General features: G+C 40.5%; 1 long non-coding RNA gene across 1 annotated transcript in view; it reads left to right on the top strand.

Moving 5' to 3' along the window:
- Positions 1-2,942, top strand: part of LOC116080315 — an 8,430-nt gene extending 5,488 nt beyond the window's left edge. The window contains exon 2 of the long non-coding RNA XR_004114393.1: positions 2,305-2,942. This is a non-coding gene — a long non-coding RNA (uncharacterized LOC116080315). The remainder of the gene's footprint in view (positions 1-2,304) is intronic.
- Positions 2,943-8,286: the final 5,344 nt, after the last annotated feature.

The following is an 8,286-nucleotide window of genomic DNA, read 5'->3' as shown; positions in this document are numbered from 1 at the left end:
TATATATATATATATATATGTATGCCGGTGCATGCGTGTTGTATATTTTTCTTTACTTAGTCACTGAATACCTAGACTTATTCTGTAAACTGGTTACTGTGAATAGTGACTTAACAAACATGGCCAAGCAGATCTATCCTATGCTGCCCTAATACCTAGGACTGGTATAGCTGGGTCATATGGTAGATCTTTTTTAGTCTTTTGAGGAATCTTCCTACTGATTTTCATGAGGTTGCACCAATTTACATTCTACTGTTAATCCAAGAATTCCTGCCTGCCCAATCCTCTCTAGCATTTACTTAATTTGCATTCTTCATAATAGCCATTCTATCTAACTGGAGCAAGATAAAGGTTTCAATGTAGCTTTGATTTTCATTTGTCTGATGGTTAAAAAGTCTAAGATTTTTTTGTCAAATGTCTACTGTCTGTCTGTACTTTGAGGAATGTCTTTGGTTCATTTGTATATGTATTGATTGGATTACATATTCTTTTGGTGTTAAACGTTAAGTTCTGTTTGTTTGTTTCTTTGCTTGCTTGTTTCTGCTTTTTTTGAGACAGGGTTTCACCGTGCAGCCCTGGCTGTCCTGGTACCTGCTCTGAAGACCAGGCTGGTCTCAAACTCACAAAAATCCACCTGCCTCTGTTTCCTGAGTACTGGGATTAAAGAGGTGAACCACTACTGCCCAGCAAAATTTAAATGCTTTATATATCCTGGATATAGTTCCTCTGTTGGAAGAACAGCTGGCGAGGATTATTGTCTCATACTGCATGTTGTATTTTAACATTTATTTATCACACGTATGCATGTGTATGGAATGCATATAGAAGACAGAGGACAACTTTCAAGAGTCAGTTGTCCTCTTCTAGCATGGGAATCCTGGGAATTAAACTCAGGTCACTGGATTTGGCAGCATACCTGCTGCCAAGGTAGAAAGTTCTTAACTTGATGCAGTACAATTGAATGCCTTTTATAAGCTTCATACATATTTCTTTAAATGGGTTGCATGTCCATACTTTTATTTATATGCATGGTATTTTGATATAAAATGTATTCTGATCTTTAAATCTCATGCTATCTTGATATATATGTATATATATGCACATATATATCATATCTAGTTAATATCTAGTTAACTGGTTCTATATTCTGCATTCTAGACTAAAATGTACACCAGCCATTGTCTTTTGTTCTTGTTACATTCCTAATAATGGCTTCCTAGCTTGATTCCATAAGCAACACCACAATGATCAACCAACCTATAAATGTTTTCTGAAGGACAATTTCACTGGGATAAATAGCAGGAATGGAACTCCTAGGCTAAGGCAAGCATACTTTATTTACCAAATACTATGTGATAGTCCATAATATCACAGAATGGCTGTCCCAGGCTTCCTTTCTACAATAGTACTTGGGGAATCTTATTATTCTTGTTGGGGAAGGTTAAGTGAAGACAAAAATCTCTGGCCAGTCCTCTATAATCCTTTCCACAGAGTTGGAAGAAATCATATTTGTGTAAAAACATTATATTAATGTTGACAGATCTTACAAGAAATCCACTAAAGAGATTACAGGTGCAAGGTGACATTATAGAGCTGAACAGATACAATTCATGGCTCACATACTCCAAAAATAAACAACTGGTTCTCAATTAAGAGAGCTTGGCGAGTACCCTTTGTCCACTCCTTTGGGATGAGCATAAAGTTCATCCTGAATTCTCCTAGTAACTTGCTTAAACCACCTGCATTGACCAAATGGCTTGAGCTAAAGGAGAAACAAGCTAGCCTCCTGAAAGAAAGCAGATGGAGACAGAGGTGCCTTGCATTAACTAGGCCCCGACTGTACCAAGGAACCAAGAAGAGAAGGGAACCATCTCCCTTGAGGATTACATTTAAAAGAGATGTCCCCCAAGTCATGAGAAAGGTCATATGTCTACAGATATATAGAGTAAGACAATAAAGAATTTATAATTACATGTGTTCTAAAGAAAATACCTGAAGGAAACATGGGGAGCAGGTTCTCTTGCCTTCTGTGTTGGGGCAGTTCCTCTCTTTATTTGTATTCACACCATCACTCTGACCTTTGCTAAAGATTTGCATCCTGTCTGCCTCCACCATAAGGCCCTGAGCTCTGCCAGGGCATGGACCGTCCCTCCCTCATTTGTGGCTATAAACCCAATATCTAGCTTAGTAACTGTCACACAACAAGAAAGAACCATTGACTGTATGCTTACCAAATTATGTGCTTATGACTTTATTTAAACTATGTCATATTTATGGGTAATTTTTCTCTCTAAAATATTTCAGATTTCCTCCACTTAAAGCAAACAAAATGTACTATGAAGACTGGGATTTATAAAGCTCCAATTAACAACCAATGACTTACTACGAGTATCTAATCCCCACTCGGCAAGATGAAGACCTTCAAACTTCTTAATGTTTTCTCATCAGGGCAAGGATTAAGTGAACTCCACTGGCCATCCTTTCTGAGTACTAATCTCATTTATGAGTGTTCTTTCCTCATGATCTAACCTCCCCAAAGCCCTTCCTCCTAATTGCCATGGAGTTAGAGTTCCAGCATAAGAACTCGGGGAGACACAAACATTCTGGTCATTGCATTCCACCCCTAGTTCTCTTCATGGTGTCATTTTCACAAGCTTACCTCCATCCCAACAGCCACAAAGGCAAGCATCAACTCAGAGCCAAAGTCAAGAGATTTCATATTATGTAAAACAAACATAAGTGAATGTCAAGGCAAATTCCTGGTTGGCTGTAGATCTGTAAAATAAGTCAAGCAATATGCTTCTCAAATAAAACAATGGGAGCAGGCAAAGGAAGACCTTCTCATTCTGAGAAGGAGGCATAGGAAAGAAGAATAATTAGTATGTACCATTTGAACCCGAGACCAAACAAGGAAAACATTAAACTTCCAGGTACAAGACTAATCTTTGGCTTATTGTCCTGTCTTCTAGACACACTGGAGCAAAGGTTAGGCTCCCAGAATTCTGGGTGACCTAGTTTTGCTGAGTAATGCCCCCGTGTAGCTTTCACAGGTTAGATTGTACATGTGTATTTTTCTCAGGAAGGAGTTGCATACTGGAGGCCCTGTCAGTCTTCAGTGTATGGTCCTAGAGCTACCTCTCCCTTCATATATCTTCTGCATTGCTTTGTTCAGGCTCCATGCATTTTCAGAAGCACCTACTCTACAGATTGTGTGAATTAATACACCTGTTTGTTCAATGAATACCAAATTGTATTCTCCATGCAGGTGCAGATGTAGTGTCATCTGTGCATCCTTGACAAGAAAAAGTGGCATTCTTACTGATGTTCTGGTGGCTGGGGACAGTAAAGAATGGTGGCAAAGAGAGAAGAATAGAAAAGGACTTGTACAGGATAGCATTTGTTTAGAGAAAGAGTTGGCAAACTATGGCTTTGGTCCAAGTCCAGCTTGCTCCATGATTTTGTAGAGTGAGTTTTCATTGGAACACAGCCACACCCATTTCCTTACCCATCACAATGGCAGTGTTGACTGGTTACACAACAGAAACCCTATTACCTGCAAAGCAGTATTTGCAGGAACTTTGGCAACATTTTATATCAGATCTCAGCAGCACAGAATGTGGAACAATGGTTATTCTATGGGCTTTAATCAAGACTCTAAGGATTATAAAACCTTGAATTCAGAGACGTTCCCAGAGTACTTGGTCAGTCTACTGAAGAGCTCTTGCCATCTTGCCTTTGTCGTCTTTGAGTCAGAGCACATATTAGTGAACAAACACAGTTCTCTTTCCTCTTGGAGCTGCTATTCTGTTGAGGAAAACTGCTTCATTTCCAAATATTTGGTGTCTGCCACCGATTCTCTTTTATGAGCGTCTAGACTCAGGGTGAGCGGATAGTTGGCAGAGTCTAGGGAAGGGCCCTTGCTCGTCATGCTAGAGGTGACAGTTAATTTTGGTTGACAACTTGGCTGGATCTGAAAGGAACCAAAACATCTCTGTTTGGGATAGTCTTGATCTCATTTTTTGGAAGAGGGGAGAGCCATCATCCTAAATGTGTGCAGCCCTTCCTAGTGGCAGATAAGATAAAGGAAGAAGGGAGCTCTTGCTTTTTGCCTGTTCATCTTCACTTTTGCTGGCAAGTTTATCTTGTTGCCAGCATGTGTGTGTGAGTGTGTGTGTGTGTGTGTGTGTGTGTGTGTGTGTGTGTCTGTAAGTTTCTTTAGAGAAACCTGACTAAGACACTGGTTGAGGAAAGGAAGATGGAGTGGCATGATTCTATCAGGGGAGAGCATAAAGGGGAGGCATTGCTCCCTGAGGGGCATTGCTCTCTGTATTGAGTTAAACAGTATCTCTCCCAAAATTCAGAATGGAACCTCAGAATGTTATTTTATATGGAAAAAAAACCTTTAAAAAAAAAGGCAAATTGACATCATGTAGACGAAGCTAGTCTCGGACTTGTGGCAATCTTCCTGACTCTGCTTCCCAAATTCTAGGCATACATCACCATGGAAACAAGATGATTGAACACGAACCAGTTGGAAACAATATAATATTACATTAGTATGGGCCCTATCTGAATCTAATGACTGCTGTCTAGAAAAAAAAAATGCCTTCAGCAGAAGACAGAAGGAAGAAAGGTCAAAAATCAGGGATTGGAGGGGATGGTCACTAGTCAAGGTTGACCAGATGGCCATCTACCTCCAGAAGGCAGGGAAAAGACTAACTGAGAGCAGCTAGAGGGAGCATGATGCTGCTGACACCTGATTTGGGGCTTCTGGATTTCAGAAAAGGGAGAAAAGACATTTCTGCTCTTAGTAGCAGTCCTAGAGATTTACTGCAGGGGCTGTTAGGAAGGAGGTGAACCTTCCACCATAGCCCATAGAGCTTTTTTATTTTATTTTTTATTTTTAACAGAAAAGGCTATCCTGGGGAAACATAACTTAGGCATAACACCTTTGAGCAAAAGAAATGGAGGCTCTTCCTTCTGGAAAAGATCATGGTGCATGGGAAACTGCTCAAGTGGGTTCCCCTCAAGTGGGTTCCCTCTGCCAGTGTCCTTCCATGGGGTCCAGACTGGGCTATGTCTCTGTCCAAAGTAAATAGATTTCCTGGCCTGCTGCAGCATGGAAGGATAAGAGGAGGTATGTGTGAAGCTCAAGGTGAGGGCTGAAGATTCTATTGACCTTGGTGGAAGGAACAGAGGCTTTTGGAATGGGAACAAATATTTTAGAAAATTGTTTCTGTTAGCTTGTGACTTTTTTTCCTATAATACTGTAAAGTATATAAGGTCTAAGAAAATTAAAGACTGCCACAGTATTGACTGGACTTTTGTCTCTGAGTCGTCTCTTCTGTCTTTCCTACAATCATCCTCACTTCTCCCTCAGAGGACTGTTCGACCTTGCACGGGGGTTGGGGGGATTGGGGGGGGACTAGGTTTTGGATTACTATAGAAACACACTTCTGGGCATGTGTATGAACTGGTGTCCAAAAAGGTTTCATGGGGAGGGAAGACCACCTTGAATATGGGAAATCCCTTTTCTTGGACTAGGGAGTCCCAGACCGAGTTAGATGAGGACATCTTTCTGTTTGACTGTGAATCAGTACTTCTCTAAGTTCATTTGTTGGGTATGTTTCATAGCAATGAGAAAAGTAACTAGTTAAGGACCCATCTGGGTTTCTACCAACCTAAAATCTTGCATGGGAGAGGCTTGGCATGGTACAGTTGAGGCCAGAGGTAGGCCCAGAAATGACAGGGCTTACCACACTAGACTCTCTTGATGAGATTTAGGAGAGACAGAGGGAGTGAAGTTTCAGAAGACCAGCATCCAGGGAAACAAAGAGGACCACTGCTGGGCTCTGGTTAGGACTCCAATCATGTCTTTCACAGTTTCTCTTTCCACAAATACAGTATTTTCATTAAGAATTTGTAGATAACATGTGCTTTGGTATGTGTGCTGTTCTTTAATGAAACAGGCAAGGTGGGTTAGAACTGTCTTCTGCGTTAGTCTAGGTTGATTTCATCTAACTCCCAGTGTCTGCCAATAGAATGGTTCCTACCACACCACAGTTGTGATCAGGCAGAAGACTGCCCATTACCAGAAATCACGTCTAACAGAGATGTGTTGAGCTCAGGCACTAGCCTTTTTCTCCTTAGTCAGCAAAAGCGCCATCTTGGAAGAACAGTACAATACTTGTCAAAAGAGCCCTTGGGACTGAGTGGCACCTCCAGGCCCTCGTCCTGTCTCTCTCTCTCTCTCTCTCTCTCTCTCTCTCTCTCTCTCTCTCTCTCTCTCTCTCTCTCTCTCTCTCTCTCTCTCTCTCTCTCTCTCTCTCTCTCTCTCTCTCTCTTTTTGAGACAGGGTTTCTCTGTGTAGCCTTGGCTGTCCTGGAACTCACTCTGTAGACCAGGTTGGCCTCGAACTCAGAAATCCACCTGCCTCTGCCTCCCAAGTGCTGGGATTAAAGGCATGCGCCACCACCGCCCGTCGTCCTGTCTCTTAACTGGCCAGACTTTCCTGTCATTCCTGGTGGGAGGTGTGTATGTCAGCCCCATCCTGATCCCTGCTTGTTCTCTGGCCACTGCATTCTCTGTTGCTCCTACTTCCTATCTCAGCTGATCAAGTCAACCTGTTCGTGCTCTCACCCCCAGTGACTCAGGGGTGCATCATGCTTATCAGCAGCCTTTCAACTAGCAGTTCTCAACCTTCTTAAGCCCTTTCACACAGCTCCTTGTGTTATGGTGACCCCCCAACCATAAAATTATCTTCGCTGCTACTTCATAACTGTAATTTTGCTACTGTTATGAACCATAATGTGAATATCTCTCCATCTGCCCTCAGGTCTCAAAAATGTTCATGCTTGTAAAGCAACGAGTATGAACATGGAGAAATGACCGTTCTCTTTGTGACAGAGACCCATTTACAAATGAAAGTTAGTTCAATGAAAAACGATACCTGAATATAGTAATTATTTATAAGAAATTACTATCATCTTTCCAATATCCAGCTCTTTTAAAGGCATTTAAGTGTGGCTCTCACTCTGTTCCAATGCTACAGGCCCTTGCTTGGGTCCAGAGTGGAAGGAAGAAGGGAAGGTCAGAGACATGAGATCGTTGTGCCTAAGATTGCACATGTTTAGCTTCAGGTCCTTCCCTGATACGTTCCTTCCTTAATACTTAGTACTTTTGGCTTTTCTTAATTCAGCTCTAGTGGTCATATAATTTGTCTATAGCCTTCTTTTTTTTATGTTTCTGTGCTCCAGACTGTCATTAAGAACCTTCCACCTGAGTGGTATATTTAATGAAATAAAAGCTCATCCCTGTATATTTTAAAATAGTGGTGCTTGATTTTATCATGGATTTTCTTTCCATTATCTTTCACTTTTAGCTTAAATAAGTTGCTACACAGTGGTAGGACTCACACATGAGCTACATAGAAGGGTGCCTCAAAGAGGAAGAGTTTTTTTGATTTTTGAAGATGGCAATAATATAGTTTTGTTTTCTTCTCTGTAGAATGCCAAACATCATTTACTAATTTTTAATTAAGAATTTAACCAGGATGTTCCTTAGTACTTACCTAGCATGCTGAAGGGTCTAGGTTCTATCCCTTAGTACATATAAGGAGAACTCTTTCTCTTTTCTTTCTTCCTTCCTTCCTTCCTTCCTTTCTTTCTTTCTTTCTTTCTTCCTTTCTTCCTTCCTTCCTTTCTTTCTTTCTTTCTTTCTTTCTTTCTTTCTTTCTTTCTTTCTTTCTTTCTTTTTGAGACAAGATCTCACTATGTATCTATGGGTGTCTGGAACTCATTATCTATATAGACCAAGTTGAGCTTGAACTCACAGAGATCTGCCTGCCCCTGTCTCCTGAGTGCCAAGATTAAAGGTGTGCACCATCATGCCTGGCAAGAATTTCTGATTACAACAACTGTTCTCAAACTTTTGGATCTCCTTCTTACTTTTAAAAATTACTGGGAGATTGTATTTAAAATTTGGAAATTTAAAAAGTACATAATGATATAGCTTAAATTAATCTACTCTGGAGGCTGAAGCAAGATCACTCTAATTAATATTTTATATATGAATATAAATAATGTATTTGCATAAAATAACCATATTTTCTAAATGGAAACTTTAGTGAGAAATACATTGTTATACATTTTTGAAATAATTTTGATTTGAGATAATTGACATAAAAGAGACCATGGTTCATCAAACTGCATTTGTAGTTAATATGTCTTAACATAAACATAAATTGGCTTTGACTCAGGGGCTCTGCAATGTCAGCCACAGTTGAGA

This window comes from Mastomys coucha, unplaced genomic scaffold, assembly GCF_008632895.1.
Source record: "Mastomys coucha isolate ucsf_1 unplaced genomic scaffold, UCSF_Mcou_1 pScaffold6, whole genome shotgun sequence".
NCBI lineage: Eukaryota > Metazoa > Chordata > Mammalia > Rodentia > Muridae > Mastomys > Mastomys coucha.
This window is presented reverse-complemented; position numbering and strand designations above follow the sequence as displayed.